The 20,021-nt window shown below is 44.9% G+C and overlaps 1 protein-coding gene across 5 annotated transcripts in view; it reads right to left on the bottom strand.

Moving 5' to 3' along the window:
- The window catches only part of LOC144672701 (cysteine/serine-rich nuclear protein 2-like), a 73,056-nt gene that overhangs the window by 33,863 nt on the left and 19,172 nt on the right, over positions 1-20,021 (bottom strand). For 2 of the 5 annotated variants that reach the window (XM_078534623.1, XM_078534622.1), the window contains exon 3: positions 14,198-14,638. The exons of 2 other annotated variants lie outside the window; for them this stretch is intronic. The gene's annotated coding sequence lies outside the window, so the exon portion shown is untranslated. The remainder of the gene's footprint in view (positions 1-14,197; positions 14,639-20,021) is intronic. One more of the 5 variants, XM_078534624.1, reaches the window with a different exon arrangement.

Raw genomic sequence — 20,021 nt, 5'->3', positions numbered from 1 at the left:
GCAGAGGCATTGCTGGTGGAATTTCTCTAGTGCTCTTACGTGTTGCTGATACACAGTCCTGGTCTTGCTGCAGTACAGGAGTGTGGTGACGATAACTGCTCTGTACATTAGGACCTTTATGACTTGCGGAGATCTTTGTTATCAAACACTCGCTGCTGTAGTTTGTAGAAGGCTGAGCTGGTGCAGCTGATCCAACATTGGATCTCCACGTCAATGGTTACCTTTTGAGAGAAGTGGCTGCAAAGGTATGAGAAGCACTCAACATATTCCAGAGACTCTCTTTCAACATATATGGGAGGTGGAATATTTGACTGAACAGGTCTGGGTTGATATGAGTTTTGTTTTAGAAACAATCAAGGACAGGCTGAGTTTTTTGTATATAGAATTGAAGAGATTGAGAGTGGCTTGCAAATCAGGTACAGTGTGAGCAACAACACTGCAGTCATCTGTAAACCATAGATCATGTATGTCTTTGGTGGTCAGTATAGTTTTGGCACGGAAGCAACTGAGGTTAAAGAGTTTCCCATCTAGATGGTATTAATAGTCACACCAGAGGGAATTGTCTTTTGATGAAGTGAATAGCCACTGTGAGGTAGATTGCAAACATAATGGGGGCTATCACGCAGCCTTGCTTGACACTGGTCCAGGATTTGAAGGTGTCTGTTTTAGATCTCCCACTCAAAGACAGTTGCAGTCATATCATCATGAAGCAATTGCAGTATTGTGAAGAAGTTTCTTGGACATCCAAATCTTCAGAGCAGAATCCACAGAGTCTCACAATTTACTGAGTCAAATGCTTTGGTCAGGTCGATGAATGCAATGAAGGGTTCCTGGTATTGTTCTCAACATTTTTGTTGGATTTGTCTAGCAACAAAAACCATGTCAGAGGTTCCTCCAGAAGGACTAAAGCCACACTGTGTTTCTGGGAGGATTTCCTCAGCCACGGGAAGTAGGTGATTCAGGAGATTGCGTGTCAGAATTTTCCCTGCTATGGACAAGAGGGAAATACCTTCAGTTTCCACTGCATGATTTATCTCCCTTCTTGAAGATAGTTACAATTGTCAAATTCCTTCCAAGTTCGTAGGATGAGTACATGGAGTCTTGCTGTGAGCAAAATTCCGCCAGCTTTGAAGACCTCAGCTGGAATACCACTGGCACCACAGACTTTGTTGTTTTTCATCCAGATTGCTTTTTGCAGCTCTCCCATTAATGGTGGTTCGCCCATGGATTCTACTACAAGGTAATAGCTTGGAGAGTATCAGCTGCCACTGTGGATTCACAGTTGAGGAGCTGTTCAAAATGTTCTTTCCAGCATTGACGAATGGCATCTTCATACTTCGGAGGAGAAATACCATCCTGTGAGTGAAGGGGATTTTGTCCATTTGACCTTGGTCTATAGATGATCCTGGTGGCTTCAAAAAAGCTTTGCGTGTCATGATTGTCAGCATATTGTTGGATCTCTCAGGCTTCCTCTTACTGCCCAGTGTCCTTTATCTTCTGTATTTATCTCAGGGCGTCAGCCTTGAGTTGTTGGAATACTGCCTTCTCAACTTGCAACCTTGGGTTGTTTTGCCAGACAATGAAGAGTGCTCGTTTTTGTTCTAGGAGGTCACACAGAGTTGGAGGGAGGGTTTTGGAGAGGGGATACGTAGACTTACAAAGCAAAAGGATATGGCTACATTGCAGGGCAGCTATTTAGGTAATGATACCTAGAGAGTGACAGGAAGGACAGGGCGTACAAACATTAAAAAAAAGCAGCAAATAAGGTCAAAGGGGGAAAAATGGTCAAAAGGCAAAATTAATGGCTCTTTACTTGAATGTACGTAGTATTCGGGACAACATAAATGAATTAACAGCACAAATAGAGGTTAATGGGTATGATCTTATGGCCATTACAGAGACACGGTTACAAGGAGATCAAAGCTGGGAGCTAAATATTCAAGGGTATGTGACTTTTCAAAAGGACAGGAAGGAAAGGGTGGTGGGGTAGCTTTGTTAGTACGGGATGGAATAAGTACGAAAGCAAGAAATGATCTTGGATCGGAAGATGTAGAATCCATATGGGTGGAGGTAAGAAATAACAAGGGGAAGAAGACACTGGTGGGAGTAGTCTATAGGCCCACTAACAGTAGTTATACTGTAGGACAGAGAATAAATCAGGAGATAATGTGGGCATGTAAAAAAGGCAGTACATCAATCATGGGTGACTTTAATCTTCATGTAGATTGGGAAAATCAAATTAGCAGAGGTAGCCACGAGAAATAATTCATAGAGTGTATTCAGCACAATTTCCTAGAACAATATGTTGTGGATCCAACCAAGGATCAGGCTATTTTGGGTCTGGTAACATGTAATAAGGCAGGTTTAATAAATGATCTCAGAGTAAAAGATCCCCTAGGAAACAGTGACCATAACATGGTAGAATTTAGCATTCAGTTTGAGAGTGAGAAACTTGGGTTGGAAACAACTGTACTAAACTTAAATAAGGGTAATTACAAAGGAACGAGGGGAAGAGTTGGCTGGAGTGGACTGGGAAAGGAGTTTAGCAGAAAAGATGGTTGATGAACAATGGTAGACATTTAAGAAAATAGTTCATGACTCACAACAAAGATATATCCCAGTGAGGAAGGAGGATTCTAGGAAGGGGATCAACCAGCCATGGTTAACCAAGGAAGTTAAGGATAATATCAAATTGAAAGAAAAAACATTCAATGTGGCAAAGATTAGTGGTGAGCCAGAGGATTGGGAAAGTTTTAAAAACAAAAGATGACCAAAAAAATAATGAGGGAGAAAATAAACTTTGAGGGTAAACTAGCAAGTAGTATAAAAACAGACAGTAAGAGCTTCTTTAAATATATAAAAAGGAAGAGAGAGGCCAAAGGGAACATAGACCCGTTAGAGAACGAGGCTGGGGAACTAATAATGGGGAACCAGGAAATGGCTGAGGAGATGAATAAATACTTCTCATCAGTCTTCACAGTAGAAGACACTAACAGCATTCCAAAAATACTAAATAATCAAGGGGCAAAAGGAGTGGAGGAAATAAATACAATAACTATCACTAGAGAAAAAGTACTAGGGAAACTAATGAGCCCATGGTGTTGGGGGTAATATATTACCATGGATAGAGGATTGGCTAACTAATAGAAAACAAAGTTGGGGTAAGGGGGACATTTTCAGGATAGCAACCTCTAACTAGTGGAGTGCCACAGGGATCAGTGCTGGGGCCACAATTATTTACAAAATATATTAATGACTGAGATGAGGGAAGTGACTGTACTATCAGCAAGTTTGTGGATGACACAAAAATAGTTGGGAAGGCAAGTGGTAAGGATGACACAGAGAGTCTTCAGAGGGATATAGACAGGTTAAGTGAGTGGGTAAAACCTTGGCAGATGGAACATAATGTGGGAAAATGTGAGGTTATGCACTTTGGCAGGAAGAATAGAGGAGCTGAATATTACTTAAATGGAGAAAGACTGCAAAAAGCAGCACCACAAGGGGATTTGGGGGTCCTCGTGCATGAACCCCAAAAAGCTAACATACAAGTTCAGCAGGTAATAGGGAAGACAAATGGAATGTTGGCCTTTATTTCAAAGGGAATGGAGTATAAAAATAGGGATGTCTTGCTAAAACTATACAAGGCACCAGTTAGACCACACCTAGAATACTGTGAACAGTTTTGGTCCTGTTATCTAAGGAAAGATATACTGGCATTGGAGGCAGTCCAGAGAAGGTTCACTAGGTTGATCCCGGGTATGGAGGGATTTTCTTATGAGGAGGAGTTGAGTAGGTTGGGCCTGTACTCATTGGAGTTCAGAAGAACGAAGGGTGACCTTATTGAAACATATGAGATTCTTAGGGGGCTTGATAGAACAGATGCGGAGAGGTTGTTTCCCCTTGTGGGAGAGGCTAGGACCACAGGGCATAATCTCAGAGTAAGGGGTCGCCCATTTAAGACAGATGAGGAGGAATGTCTTCTCTCAGAGGGTAGTGAATCTGTGGAATTCTTTACTACAGAGCGCTGTAGAGGCTGGGTCGTTAAGTATATTCAAGGCTGAGATAGACAGATTTTTAAACAGTAAGGGAATCGAGGGTTATGGGGAAAAGGCAGGAAAGTGGAGTTGAGGATTATCAGATCAGCCATGATCTCATTGAATGGTGGAGCAGAGTCGATGGGCCAAATGGCCTACTACTGCTCCTACATTTTATGGTCTTATATATTTCAGCATATTTTTCGTTGAACCAGTCTTGGAGACAACGATGCTCAAATCCAATGTTCTGGATACAGAAGTCAAGTACAGCTGACTTTATTTGACCTCACTGTTCTGGAATTGAGTTGGATGTGTGAAGATTTTCCAGATTGGTTGCGAGCTGCATTTGGAATTCCTCTCTTTGATCAGGCTGCTGAGACACTGATCTTCCTCTTGGACCTTTGCACCTTGCAATATCTTGGTGCTAAGTGGATGTTCATCACTGATCAAACAAGTCTATCATCTGTCCAGCAGGTATCAGTCCCCCACATGGATCGAGTGATATAGACGCCACTTAGATCTTTGACCTGAACAATGACATTATCCAGGAGGTGGCAATGATTTGATCTAGGATGCCTCCATGTAGTTTTGTATTTGTCCTTCTGGCAGAAGAGGGTGTTTGTTATAATGAGGCCATTCAGAGCACACTTTGTCAGTAGGAGGACAGCATTTGCATTGACTTTTCCCATCCCGTTTTTTCCTAATGGACTCCAGACATCGGAGTCACGGCTAACCCTGGCATTAAAATTTCCCAGGAGGATTTATTTCTTCTTTTGGGATGGCAGTGAATACTTCATCAAAGTCAAAGGAAAATGTTTTCTTAGCATCTTCATCAGAGTCAAGGATCGGGACATAAGCACTGACGACAGTGGCATATTGGTTACAGCTGAACTGTAGGTGAAGTGTCATGAGTGTCTTTCATTTATACAATTGGAGAGTTCTAGCAGTGCATCCAAGATCCTATTCCGAAGGGCAAAACCAACTCTGTGGATACAAGAGACGCTGTCAGCTTTTCCTTGGTGTATCAGCGTGTTCCTTCGACTGCACCTCCCCAGGGAGACGGGATCTCACTGAGGGTGACAATGTCAATTTGGAGTCTTGATAGGTGACAGGATACAATTGCAGTTCTTCCTACCGATGATCACTCTTGAGATTATCTGTAGGTGTTCTAACATTCCAAGTTGCAGAATTTAAAGTTTTCTTTCTTTGGCCACAAAGATGGTGTTCCCCCGCAGGGTGTGGTTCCCCAGGCAGGAGAAAGTGGGACAGCCTATTTTTAGGGCACTTTTCTAGCCCCTCCCCCATTTGAGGTAATCAGAGGTATATTGAAGAGGACTGCTCAGTCACAAATGCTGCTGCCCAAAGACACCTCTGTCCCAACACAGGTGTCCAACCACCTTCATGCATGTCCTAAGCTCTGCAATCCTGCCACATCCAGTTGTGAATGGTGGTGGACAATTAAACAACTCACTGGAGGAGGGTCCACAAATATCCCCCATCCTCAATGATGGGGAAGCCCAGCACATCAGTGCACAAGGTAAGGCTGAACCATTTGTTACAATCTTCAGCCAGAAGTGCCGAGTGGATGATCCATCTCGGCCTCCTCTGGAGATCCCCAGCATCACAGATGCCAGTCTTCAACCACTTTGATTCACTCCATGTGATATCAAGAAATGGCTGAAGGAACTTAATATTGCAAAGGCTATGGGCCCTGACAATATTCTGGCAATAGTACTGAAGACTTGTGCTCCAGAACTTGCCGCACCCCTAGCTAAGCTGTTCCAGTACAGCTACAGCACTGGTATCTAGCCAGCTATATGGAAAATTGCCCAGCTATGTCCTGTGCACAAAATGCTGGACAAATCACCACTCCATCAGTCTACTCTCGATCATCAGCAAAGTAATGGAAGGGGTCATCAACACTGCGATCAAGAGGCACGTGCTTAGCAATAACCTGCTCACTGATGCCCAGTTTGGGTTCCGCCAGGGCCACTCAGCTCCTGACCTCATTGCAGTCTTGGTTCAAACATGGACAAAAGAGCTGAACTCCCGAGGTGAGGAGAGAATGACTGCCTTTGACATCAAAGCCGCATTTGACTGAGTGCAGCATCAAGGAGCCCTAGAAAAACTGGAGGCAATGGGAATCAGGAGAAAACTCTCCGCTGGTTGGAGTCATACCTAGCACAAAGGAAGATGGTTGTGGTTGTTGGATGTCAGTCATCTCAGCTCCAGGACATCACTGCAGGAGTTCCTCAGGGTAGTGTCCTTGGCCCAAACATCTTCAGCTGCTTTATCAGTGACCTTCCTTTGATCATAAGGTCAGAAAAGGGGATGTGGACCTGGACAATATCCAGGCTTGGGCTGACAAATGGCAACTAACATTCGCGCTACACAAGTGCCAGCCAATGACCATCTCCAAACAAGAGAGAATCTAACCATCGCCCCTTGACATTCAATTGCATTACCATCATTGAATCCCTCACTATCAATATTCTGAGGGTTACCATTGACCAGAAACTGAATTGGACTGGCCATATAAATACTGTAGCTACAAGAGCAGGTCAGGGGCTAGGAATCCTGCGACAAGTAACTCACCTCCTGACTCCCCACAGCTTGTGCACCCTCTACAAGGCACAAGTCAGAACTGTGATGGACTGCTCCCCACTTGCCTGGATGAGTGCAGCTCCCACAACACTCAAAGCTTGACACCTTCCAGGACAAAGCAACCCCTTAATTGACACCCCCATCCACAAACATCCACTCCCTCCACCACCGACGCACAGTAGCAGTAGTGTGTACCATCTACAAGATGCACTGCAGGAATTCATCAAGAATCCTTAAACAGCACCTTCCAAACCCACAACCACTACCATCTAGGAGGACAAGGGCAGCAGATAGATGGGAACACCACCATCTGGAAGTTCCCCTCCAAGTCACTCGCCATCCTCATTTGAAATATATCGCCGTTCCTTTATTGTCACTGGGTCAAAATCCTGGAGCTCCCTTCCTAACACTGTGGGTGTACCTACACCACATAGACTGCAGCGGTTCAAGAAGGCAGCTCACCACCACCTTCTCAAGGGCAACTACGAATGGGCAATAAATGCTGGCCCAGCCACATCCTGTGAAATAATAAAAATAAAACTGTCACCTTTGTGCAGAATCTTGACTCGAGACTCTCAAGTTCACAGCCCTGTCCTTGTCACCAATTCCCCATCGCCACAGGACTTGGCAAACGGAACCGGATAGAATCTTGCATGTGACTTTGTTAATATGGGGATTTTGGGGCACAGTCATTGCCAAATGATCTTGAGATGGGTTGATGGCCAGATTTTGGTGACGTGTTGAACCACGATTACCAGGATCACCTTGCCGCTGCAGTCTTCTTCTGCCTTCACAGCAGGTGAGATGCACAGTCTTCCTTTGCTTGTAGTGCCTTTGAGGACTTTTTGGACCGCATTTTGTCTGGCACCTTCCCCCGATCTTGCCACCATGAGAGGCCCTACCAGGAGCAAGGAGTTCCTGACAGCATTGCTCAAGAGATTGAAGTGCACAAGCCTATCCACCACTTCAAGATAGTGATCCACGGAGAGAATTGTGATTGTGGTAAAGGCAGAACCACAATTACCAGCAATTGTTAGCAAACTATTGCAAGGAAGCAGCACGATACTTTGGTCCTCTCCCAATTTTCACACATGCACTTTCCAGCCAGCGTCACTGGATAGCAATCACAAGTGGGAGCCCTACCTGATGTTTCCTTCCAGTTACCCATTGCTCCAGTTAAGCATTTTAAGGTGTCTGCCTCTGTCACCCAATCATTCAGTGCAGAGAATACAACTCAAATGTTTGTAATTGTACTGTGGTCCAATCAACGCACAAAACAACATGGTTTTGGTTTGCCCAATGGCAATTTAGGAATGCACCAAGGCAGCTGGACCAGTGTTTTGGTCCCCCTTTAGCCAAACCCTCGAGATGTTTTATTACCGAAAGAAATAATGAGGATTTAAGATCCAGCCCGATCTTGGTTCTCTTTGGAAGAATTCTCCATGTGGAACAAAAAACAGCTTTTAAATTGCTTAGTTTTTTTTCCCTTTAATTTGAACTGCAGACACCCACTTGGACCGAACTTTCGTTCTCTTGGCAAGAAAAATAAATGCAAATTTCAATTCAATCACGAAGAAACTGGAACAAGACTCTCAATTGGTAAATTGAGACAATGCTGCATGTATATCAATACCTTTTAAAGGAAAATGGAGGTGGATGGGAGGTAGGAAAGAGCAATAAATTTAGTTTGCCCAAGGAACAGTTCAACTTATTCCACCAGTGGTCATCTGTGCTGGGGTCAGTTCTTTCACTGAAAAACAATCTACACCTCGAGGGTTATTAGCTTGGCAATTTGTCCTGTTTACTGCTGGTCCCCAGATGGGACATTCTGTCCCTACATCTTGAATACAGACAACATGGCTGTCACTTTTGTCTCCTCCCCCCATAATTAGATAACTTCAAGGCATTCAAACAGAGGACTGACTAGGAACAGGCTCCGACATCACACTTACAATTAAGAGTGAAGTAAACTTGTTTTCTCCATTGTAAGTGTAATAGTTGCTGATTTAAAAGTAGTCTTTATGATTCATTAGTAGCAACACAACTCACTGTATGAAACACAAGTAGATCAACTCTAAGAATTTTCTGAAAGATCCATTTTCCTTCATCATTGGCAGTGCTCATGTTTTATTTTTGGCTGACACACAATAATAAACCAATCTGTTTCCTCTCTTCACGCGATGTGTCTTTGGACATCTGCTCCAAACAGATGTTATTCACTTTGTGATGTAGGGAATGGGCGCACCTAGCAACCAGGTCACAAGCTTCTCTACTCCAGTCAGTAGTGATATGCACTATGCTTAAAGGCCACTTCAGAACCTAGTGCTGAATATAGACTTAATAAATATATATGCAGGTCTAAGGTGAAAAATATGAGCTTTATTGAGGTGATTTGCGTTCCGTCATTCCAGCATCTTGCATAACTTAGGCGATAACTGGCAACAGTGGAAGGGAGGGCAGATACCACGGCTAAGGACGGAAGCTATGAGGCTGAGCCTTCATTTAACTGTCCATCCTTAATTCCAACCAACTGAAAGGGGAGGGAGTGACTGCAAATCTGTTGCATCCAACTCCTCTTTAAGGAGTTTTCTTTTCAAGTAAACTCTGAAAAATCTCATCAAGATTTAATTTCCAATGAATTTGATCTCGTAAGTCTTGCATATCACAGTTAACCAGCACAGCCCAACAATCACCCTAAGATTCTTCAGTTTTATGGAATTCACTCAGCTTCCAAATGTGGTAAAATGTGCCCTGTTTTCACCCTTAACAGGTTTCTCCTCCCTCTTTCTGCCACCAGTGAGAATCCTTCCACAACATAACAGTGTTCCACTTATTGCAGTGTTGTCCAGTAGAAATCGCTGATTAGCCAGTGATGTGGCTGTGGTGACACCATTGTAGTTCTAATGCACTATTAGTAAACATCTTACGTTCACTCACACATTACAGGTAGATATACTTCACATGTGTATACTTTCTCAATAAACTTCTACCACAATTCAGCAACCAAAGAAGTAAAACACTCAATGATCAAAATACACACACACTCTTATGTTTCTTATACTTTTACCAAATGTTCAAAAAGGTTATAGTTCACATGTATACACTGTGTGTATAAGAGTACTGAGATTACAGGCTCAGCAATGGTGCTTATTACTCAATTTTTATCTACTGATCAACAATATAATTAGCCCAATGTAGGTTTCCAATTAGCTACATTCATTTTTTGGCTAATGTTTTGGGCAACACTTATTTATAGCATTCAGTTTGAATTATTAATTAAAAGTGAATCACTGGTTAAGGGATTATGTACTGAAGAGTGGCTAACTAAAGGATCAGAACGGATGGGTGGGGTGGAATGGCAAATCTCCTTTAGTTGATACCATCATCCTTCAGTGCTTCCATTAATGCCCCCCAACCTCTAACAAAGGCTCCAACCTGTGCTGGAGCACATTTTCCACAGCCACAGGAAAAAAGCATGGCGGGAGCACCATGGAGGTTCATACTCTTCATAGAGCGCCTTCTAGTGGCTGGCTGCAGTACATCATCAGCAGAGAGCTACCCTCAGGCAGGTGGCATTGGAGGAAAAGAGCCCATAAATAATGGAAAAAGTTAGAGATATAGATTAGATGAAATACCAGACACAAATGCTGATCAGGCATCCTATGCTGGCACTGCATAATTTCATAAAAGGAGCCAAAGTAATTTTGACAGTCCAGCATATCACTGGGTGCTGTATTACCTGCATGAAACAGAATGTTGTTTTTTGGAAGGTTAAAAGGGGTGGTGATTGAAGCAACCTTGATTCACAGCAATGCCCTCAAACACACCCCTCCCCCACAGCAACCCAGTCCACAAGCAATGCGGTACTCTAGTTAAGCTTTATTTAGCAAGTCCTTGTAACTAACCTTCACAAGTAGTTGTCAAGGAGCCCTAGATCCCAGACAAGGAACAGCATAATGTTAACTTAAATTCCCCAAAACCTGAACTCCTGAGGAGTGTCACAACTGCCCAGCAACACCAGCAGTCCTTTGGGAGGGATGAGGAGCTTTCCATACTAAGTTTGGCTCCACTTTGGGAGGAATCGTCCCAGATTTGCACCAAGTGCGGTAGAGGGAGGGAGAAACGACATTTTACCCAGCAGCCGCAATGGCGGCTTCTCACGCTGTATTGTCCCAAACCCGCCGCATTCACTTTGCATTCCCGGGAAACATGACTTTCGATGGCGGGCACGCTCTCATTCACCCTCCATGCCATCACCACACCGCTTCATCACGCCGGGCACCATATTTAAAGTGCAGCCGTGCGCAGTGTGCTTCCAGCCGACAACTGCTGCAAAGAAAGCATGGCCCCAAAAGGCAAGAAAACTGCAGCCCCCAGGTTTAATGACACATCCCCCGAGCGCCTTTTGGATGCAGTGGAGGCCCACTGTGCTGTCCTCTGTGATGACCTCCACTCTGGCCGCAGGAGGGGCAGCAGCATCACTAATCCAGCTTGGGAGGAAGTGGGAGCGGTGGTCAGGGCCAATGCCCTGCGAAACAGGACAGCCACCCAGTGCTACAACAGGATGAATGGTCTCATCTGATCCACCAGGGTAAGTCACTCTTCTCATCACTCTCAACTTATACTCACAAACCCATCACACATCCACAGGGATCTCTCACTTCAAGGGACAACACCACTAACAGCACTCTCACACACACTCACATTTTCCTCAGGCTCATACCCTCTGGAGCTCGTGTGCTCATCCTGTCCATGTCTCCACTCACCACACAAGCACTGGACGCAGTGCCAGGTGTCCTGCTCACACTCTCTCCATCTCTTTTCATGCAGGGAAAACCTGCTCACAACAGCAGGGAGAGGTCCCAGACTGGGGGTGGAGTGGCCCACATTAGGCTCCTCACTCACTTTGAGGAGCATACCATCGTGCTGACTGGTGAGGACGTGGACTGTGCCTGCGGCAATGGTGAGGTTGGCGGTGAACTCATGAGGATCCTGCACCACATCATCCCTCTCTCAATGCAAATGTGAGTGCTGTCTCTCCTGCTTTTGACTGTGCTGCCATGCACGAATTATCTCCAATTTGGTTCACAGGGAGCTCTGCCAAGCAACTGACACCCTCAGCCAGCCATTTCCTCAGCCAAATCCACGTCCTCACTTCCAGCCAAGAGGACACCTCCTCCATTGAAGAGCTGGAAATAAGCAGCCCAGAAGACCCGTCACAGCACTTACCCACACCCTCCACAGCGCAGAGACACACACCTCAGTGGAACCTAGATCTAGAACAGGCTCAGGTTCACAATCTGATGATCACAACACGGACATGTGCCCGCAGCACAAGGAGGCAGGTTCAGCCAAACTCCCCAGCGCTCGGAGGACTGCTGGGGTAGAGGCATCTGTCAAGTCCGAGTCAGATGACGAGCCTCTGGATTTGGCCTTCCAACTCATTCTGGAGAGTCAAGAGAAGGCGGGGGAATACCATGGGGAGCTGTTGGAAACCCTCAAGAGTGGCAAGTGAGTTGGAGGAGTGCGTCTGCCTGCTCTCTGGTGAAGTGGTGCCCACATGTGTGCATATGGAGGTCTCCATAGGGATGCCATGGAGACCAGAACACGGAGATGCACGCAGACCTGCACTCCACCGTGTTAGCCATAGGTGGGTTCCTGCAGTGGCAATGTGAAAGGAAAACAGGGCACCTCGAAGAGCCCCCAGGTGCTCCTTCCCCTCAAGGAGTCATGCCGGGGCCCTCGGGTACCCAAAGGGAGGAAGAGTGGCAGCTGGACACCCCTGGGTCATCTACCCAGGAATCTCAGAGGCTGTCCTCTCCCTCCAAGTCCCCTTTGCCTGTGACCCCCTCAACCTCATCCTCTGTCACCAGAGGGAGCAGCTGGCCCACAGGAGGACAGCCAGGGCAAGTCAGAGTCCCCAAGGCCTCGGGTCTCCAGAGGGCGCATGCTGAAGGCATCAGAGACAACAGGGCCAACCATTGCACAGGTTGTCTCCACCCCTGCTGCGGATGTCAGGGCAGCACCTAGAAGTCTAAGGTGTTCAAAAGTTAAGAAATTCTGATCCAAGCTGGTTGCATGTGTTCACATTTTATCACTTTACAATCTGGAAATATATTCACTTCCACTGAATAATGTGTAATGGTGTCTTTCAGCTTCATTGACAGGCTTCACGAGTCCTCCCACAAGCAGTTCAGCTGCATGCAGCCGGCCCACGAGTGATTCTGGAGGGAGAAGTGTGTGTGTGTGTGTGTGTGGCAGGGCCTTTCGGAGCCTTGTGTAAGCCTCTCCCACGCACACGTTTCCTTACCGCATTGCACTCATCTCAATGCCCTGAGCATTTTCAATGCGGCTGCTGGAGTTTGCTTTCAGCTGTCCATCTGAGCTGACCTGCATCTCCACCCACCCACTGATCACACTCCCACATAGCACCTGATCTCGCCCACCACAACTCTCGTTTCACTTTCGATATAGCCAGCATGGTGGCTGCAGTTTTTCTTTTGCTCCCCCATCTTTTCCCCTCCTATTGTTGCCCATTTCCTTTCCCCCATCATCTGTCGACACCCCGGGCATCACCTTCCACCTCCCCTCCGTGACCTCCCAACCACAACCCTTTTCTTTCTGGGCTGTTCAGGTGAACGTGCACATTCCCTTCCTTCCCAAAAATCCCACCCTCATCCACATTGACCTCCCCGACCTCCTCCTTCCCACCCCCAGGGTCCACGCCTGCCTCCGAATCCCCACCAACCACCCTCGCTGTCCCTTCTACCAATACCATTTTACCCTCACCCTCCCACCCTATCGCCTCACTCTACCCTCAGTCATTCTCACTATTCCCTCATACCACACCCACCCTCAGTTCGCTCCCCAGGAGGCAGTTATGGACTCATCAGAGCCGTCCCTTGCACGTTCACCTGGACATCACCCCTCTCTGGACTCCTGCCACTCACGCCCCCACCACGGACTCCCCCATCCCCCCATTACCACCCCCCCACCTTACTCCTTCCCCTCTCTGGACTCCTTCCTCCACCCTGACTCCTTCAGACACCCTTACTCCCTGCCCCTCTCCACACTTCTTCCTTTCCCTGGGCTCCTTCCTCCCTCCAAACTCCTTGCCTTGCACCTTCCACCCATTTACACCTCTCTCCCCAGTTGCCGTATTCCCCCATTACTCCCTCCTCCCCCGTAGTCCCTCCCGATCTGAACCTCCTCCCAACATTTTTTGTTCCCCCCCTCCCAGCCTCACCCTTCTGACACCTTCGTTACCCCCCTCCCAACCTCACACCCCCTCGACACCTTTGTTCCCCCCCTTCCAACCTCACCTACTCTGACACAATCATTCCCCCTTCCCAACCTCACCCCCCCCGACACTTTCGTTCCCTCCCTCCCAACCTCACCATCCTCCCCCCCACACCTCTTCCCCTCCCACTCCCACTTGATCCTAGACCTTCCTCTCCCATCCACCGGTACATCTTCCTCTCCCAAACACAGCTGGGCCTTCCTTTCCACCCCCTTAACCATCATCCACTGTGAGCAGACCCTCAACAGTGACTTTCCACCTTCGCACAGAGCCATGTCCATGAGAATTCACCCAGCAAGCCATGGACGTTCCTCCAGAGTCCTGTTGCTGTCGGGCTCCAGCATCTTCTGCTCCTCGGATGTCCGCAATGTGAGCAAGGCCCTGGCGGTAAGTCACACTTGTTAAGACGTGTTCTGCACCGGCATGTTTTCCTGCTGACGTGGGCAGAGGATCCAGCGTGGGGGTGGGGGGGGGGATGAGTGCAGCGGGCTGGCCTTATAATGACATGCAGATGTATTACAATGAGGTTCCCGACGTCCAGTGGTGGGAAACGCGGCCCGCCATTGACGGGCAGAGCGACCGATTGCAAACTGGTTTACGACATCGGGAAATCGATTTTTGGCCTTCTCGCCATATTGTCTGCTCACGCCATCGACCACGCCTGAGGCCAGCGGGCACGGAAAATTCCACCCTTTGTCCCCTGAAAACAACAGAGTGGAATTTCAATATTCTAGGTTAAAGGTTCAGACCAATCTGAAGACTTATTGACAAGATAGTGTATTCCTGTACAAATAGTTCCCTTGCCTGCTGAACGTCACAATCATATTTTACTCCCTACAGCTCTTCGCGTCTTCAATTATCTGGGAGAAATTCCTATTTGTGGCCTTAACCTGATTCAAGTCCATTTCAATGGGCTTTGCTGTCAGGTGAAGTCTCTTGACATAGCAGCACTACCTGATGCAGGGTATCTGTGCCATTATATTTACATGTAAATAAAGAACATTCTGTATTGGCAAGGCAAAAAGTTCCATGCTCTATTGTTTATCATGGAAATCAATGCAACATCTGAGAAGAGGGAAGACCAGTGAAGTTCAATCCTTCCTTCTGAACCAACCTTCTTGGCAAAGGAGGAAACAGCAAACTTTTTAAAAAAAGAGTTACCAGAGGATGAAGCCCCATGGATTTCTCCGAGCAATCAGGGGAGGATTGTACATATCAAGGTTCCATAGCCCAGATAATCCCAGTCCCATCACAGCCGTCAGTGCAGCAATAGACCAAGGGTTTGCTGTGTAAAAGCATAGATTGGAGGAGGAACCCAACACATCTAACACTGCCCAATACTGCTAGTCCTCCATACCCTAAAAAACAGAACTCCCAACCTCATTTATGCCAGTTGACGTGGTGCCACATGGAGGGCTGGACACCTTCTTATAAGAACGCCAGGGACCTAATTTAGATGCCAGACATGGCTCAGTTGGTACCACTCTCACCTCTGAGTCAGAAAGTTGTGGGTTCAAGTCTCACTGCAGACATCCCAGTGCAGTGCTGGGGGGTGCTGCACTGTTGGAGGTCCCATCTTTCAGATGGGACGTTAATCCAAGGCCTCATCGTCCCTCTTGGGTGGACATAAAAGATTCCATGGCACTATTCGAAGGGCAGGGGAGTTGTTCCCAAGTCCTGGCCAATACTTAACCCTCAACAAAAATCATTGAAACAGGTTATCAGATCGCTGTTTGTGGGAACTTGCTATGTGCTACTTTTCCTACATTACAACAGTGACTGCATTTCAAAAGTACTTGATTGGTTGTATAGCACATTCTGGAGATTGTGAAATCTGTTACTTAAATGCAAATGTTTTAAAAACATTATGCATAAGCATGGCTTCAGTATTAAAAATAAATCTTTAAAGAATGGAAATGAGGATCAATGCTATTCAATCCTGTAATTATATTGCTGTGATTGTGTAAAGGAGAGACTGGAGGTCTTCTAGGATTGTTATGTTTCATTTAGCTTCGAAAATAGGCTATTCACATGCTTTAAATACAACCAGTTAGAACCAGTCATGAGACAGCTTATGCAAAGTTAGAAGGCGGATCCAAAAGTTGACATTAAGCAATATATAACTGACTGAGTGAGCTGTAAATTGGAGATTTTCCTTCAGAAAATATAGGGTTGCTGGCCCCCAGTTCATTGCTGCTTGCAAAGAAAGTAATTTTTTTTCATTCTCTGGATAAATTTATTGCCCATCCCTTCTTGCCTTGAGAACCATTCCAGTTATAGCAGATGTTTTGATACAACCGAGTGGCTTATTAGACCATTTCTGAGCCAACCACATTGCTGTGGGTCTGGAGTCACATTTGGTCCAGAATGGTTAAGGATGGCAGGTTTCTTTCCATAAAGGGCATCAAAGAACCAGTTGGATTCCTGCTTTAAAAGGGTGAAGGAACCCAGTTATTTAAATAGTCACTTTGGGTCAAATTATGTTACTGCCCACACCCGACTGGAGATTTGATTTTGAATGTTCCCTTCGAGTTGCACATGTGGCTTTGGAGCAGGTAAGACAGAGATCATAACTCTGAGCAGAGTCCTGAACAGTGGCGAGGCAGATGGTATTTATAAGGTAACATGTGTATGTACGTGTCATGTATATTTCTGTGGTAAACAGAGATGGGGTATGATATATGCAAAGTATAGATTTATAATGAAACTGTTTTGATAGTTGAGCATCTTTCAATGAATAGTTTCAATTGTTAGATTTAATTAAAGGATCCTAAATTAGACATGGGCGTATTTCACAGTATCATTACAGTGCAGAAGGAGGCCATTCGGCCCATTGAGCCTGCACTGGCTCTCTGAAAGAGCATTCCAATAGTCCCACTCTCTTGCCTTATCCCCATAACCTTGTGCATTATCTCTTTTCAGGTAGCAATACAATTCCTTTTTGAATACCTGATCAAACCTGCCTCTGCCACCCTTTCAGGAAGTTTGTTCCAGACTCCAACCACCCTCTAGGAGAAAAAATGTTTCCTCACATCACATTTACACCTTCTGCCAATTATTTTGAATCTGTGTCCTCTAGTTCTTGATGTTCTCTTGAGTGGGAACAGTTTCTCACTATCTACCCTGTCCATTCCCCTGAGGATCTCGAATACTTCTATCAAGTCTCCTCTCAGCCTTCTTTTCTCCAAGGAAAACAGTTCCAACTTCTCCAACTTATCCTCATAGCTACAGATCTTCATCCCGGGAATCATACTTGTGAATCTCCTCTGTACTCTCTCCTTCACATCCTTCCTCAAGTATGGTGCCCAGAACTGGATGCAGTACTCCAGATGAGGGCCTAATTAGTGTCTTATACAAGTTCAACATAATTGTTGTATTGAGTCAGTAGAGGAGTTTGAACAAAATATTCTGCGGTATGTGTCACCCCTGTTCAATAGTTCAAAAGCAATTTTTGGCAAAATAATTTTCCCTATGTCTGCAAAAACCCAAATTCCCTATTCCTTATTACATCTCTTGGGGTAGAGCACCATCAAGAGCTGCTTTATGCTGGTTTCTTGAAGGGGTGCGAGTGGCAGTCAGCCAGTCACCTGTTGGTTTAAACTAAAGAGAAAAAGAACAGCAGCAGGTGGAACCCCATAATTTTGCATATGGTGAACCAGGACTATGTGCCATCTTCAGGTGAAACAGGGTTCAAACACAAAGGATAATTGGACCAGGGCACAGAGACGCAATTCAGTCCCCATTCGAAAGTCACTAAATCAGTTCTTAGAAATTTATAAAAGAAACATAAAAATACATATGTCTAAGCTTTTCATCAAGACAGATCACAAGATTACCAACAGTAAAGGGAACAATTTATAATTCATCTGTCCTGATGTGTGCAAGATGAAAAGCTTAAACAGCATGTCTTTTTTTTCAGTAATACTCAAGTTCTGTATGGCCAAACGACTATAAAACTATGTCCACATTTATAATGGGATTTGCCTATATAAACTTGTCAAACTGTATTTACACTCCCAATGGTGAGACTGTAGTGCCTTCACTGATGGGAGGGCCTTATTGCAATGTGATAAGATTACACAAGCAGTTTTCATTATAAATTCCCATTTACACATTGGTAATGAAAAAAGTTGAGTGTGTGCGCAGACTAATATTTTTAATGTATAGATTAATATATTCCAATATACCACAGGAGAAACAGTACTTATAGCAACACATCTCATGCTACTATTATTAATTCACTTTGACTTGTATCCACTTATACTCAACTCTCGAATTCTACAGCTCACAATGCTCTCTCCAAACAACTCCAGTTGGCTGGGTATTTTTACACAGTGGAAACAGAGATATGCAAATAACTGAAGTCCACCTTTAACATAAAAGTACATTGCACTGTGAAAACTCTGTTTTACTGAAATCTCACTTGCATTTCGTTTTAATCACGTAATAAAACCTTTTCGCCAAGAGCAGTCACAACAAGCACACAGCCCTTTAAGAGTTTTCAAATCGCCTATATGAGCAGAGGCAGCATTAAAAAAAAAGGAATGAGGCATTTTTAAAAATATCTTTTTAAAACCCATGAGCAAAGTTGTCTTTTGCTGAATGCAAGTACAGCAATAAACGTTCTAAGCAAGAACTCCCAGGCTGTTACCATTCAATTACACAACAATTTAGGGAAAAAAGCATCTATTCCAATATGCAGCCATTTCCTTCACTGATAGAAAGTTTGTGGCCTGCTTATTTGCAGAGATTTTCAGACCTTGTTCACAGAAAACAATGTTTCACTTGCTTCTGCAGCTGCTTGAGATGAGTCACTAATTCAACACTCAGCTCACATGTTTGCTGTTCCCAACAAGTCACCTGCCAAGCGTCGACCTGGAAAACTAGCTGAATGACAATCGGTGAAGGGCTGAACAGACTGACTTTCATTCTTTATACATCAGAAATGTTTCCCTCCCTTTTCCAGTTAGGTAAAAGAAACTAGGAACAGGAGTACTCCATTCAACCCCTCAAACCTGCTCTGCCATTTTATTAGATCATGGTTGATCAGCACCTCAAACCCTTTACCTGCCATTTCTTCACATTCCTTGATAACCTCACCATTTATAATCGTCAGAATGTAATTTTAAAAAATATATAATAAAGGAGATTTGATAGATTTTGTGGATTTTAGTCCTGGACAATGGAGCGCCTCCAAGAAGGGAATCAAATATGAGAAGTGTCATCTTCAGAAGAGGCATTAAACTGAGGCCCCATCTGCCTGTTTAGGTGGATCCCACAGTATTATTCAAAGAGGAGCAGGGAGTGTTCTCATGTCCTGGGCCAACATTCCTCCCTCAATCAACACCACTGAAAACAGATCAACTGGTCACTCATCTCATTTGTGGCATCTAAAGTGCAGATACTCAGCTGCAGATTTGTTTAACCAGTTACCACATGTCAAGACCACTCATTGTATTTAAGGCATGATGAGGCCCTATGTAAATGCAAGTCTTACTTTCTTTCAAAGAAGATTGTTCTTTGTACTGAGAGAATGATTTGGAAAAATACCGTCAGAGACCTAAGGAAAAGGCAACATCAACCCAGTTACTGGAACCTCCAGCTCACACAGCCCAGCCAAAAAGCCATTCATTTAAAAATCATAATTATCCACTGAATTATCCAAATAGCCAATGAAAAATATTAAAATACACCAGTTATTTATTCTGCTTGGATTTCAAAACAAGACACAGCCCGGCTTGCAGTGAGGTCCCTTCAGCACAGACTCTGCAAACAAATGACTGTTACCGTGGAAACACTCTGCCACAAACTATTTAAAAACATGTCACATGCTTTCCATTCTAACTTCACTCCAGGTCAGGTCACTGGGTATAATTTACACTTTATAATTTAAAGACCAACAATAATTATGTAAATCTATTTGGCTACTGTTTAAATTTATCCAGCTTCAGACACTCCCTGACAATATGGTAAATTTATAGTTTTCTGCTACCTTTCAAGTTTCCTGTTTGAAAGTGAGACTCGTTTGGTTTTAAAAATGTGACATACTTTAAACATATGTTACATTGAAAAAAAAAAATCGG

Source organism: Cetorhinus maximus, chromosome X, assembly GCF_964194155.1.
Source record: "Cetorhinus maximus chromosome X, sCetMax3.hap1.1, whole genome shotgun sequence".
NCBI lineage: Eukaryota > Metazoa > Chordata > Chondrichthyes > Lamniformes > Cetorhinidae > Cetorhinus > Cetorhinus maximus.
The sequence above is the reverse complement of the archived record's forward strand: the minus strand, read 5'-3'. Positions and strand labels throughout refer to the sequence as shown.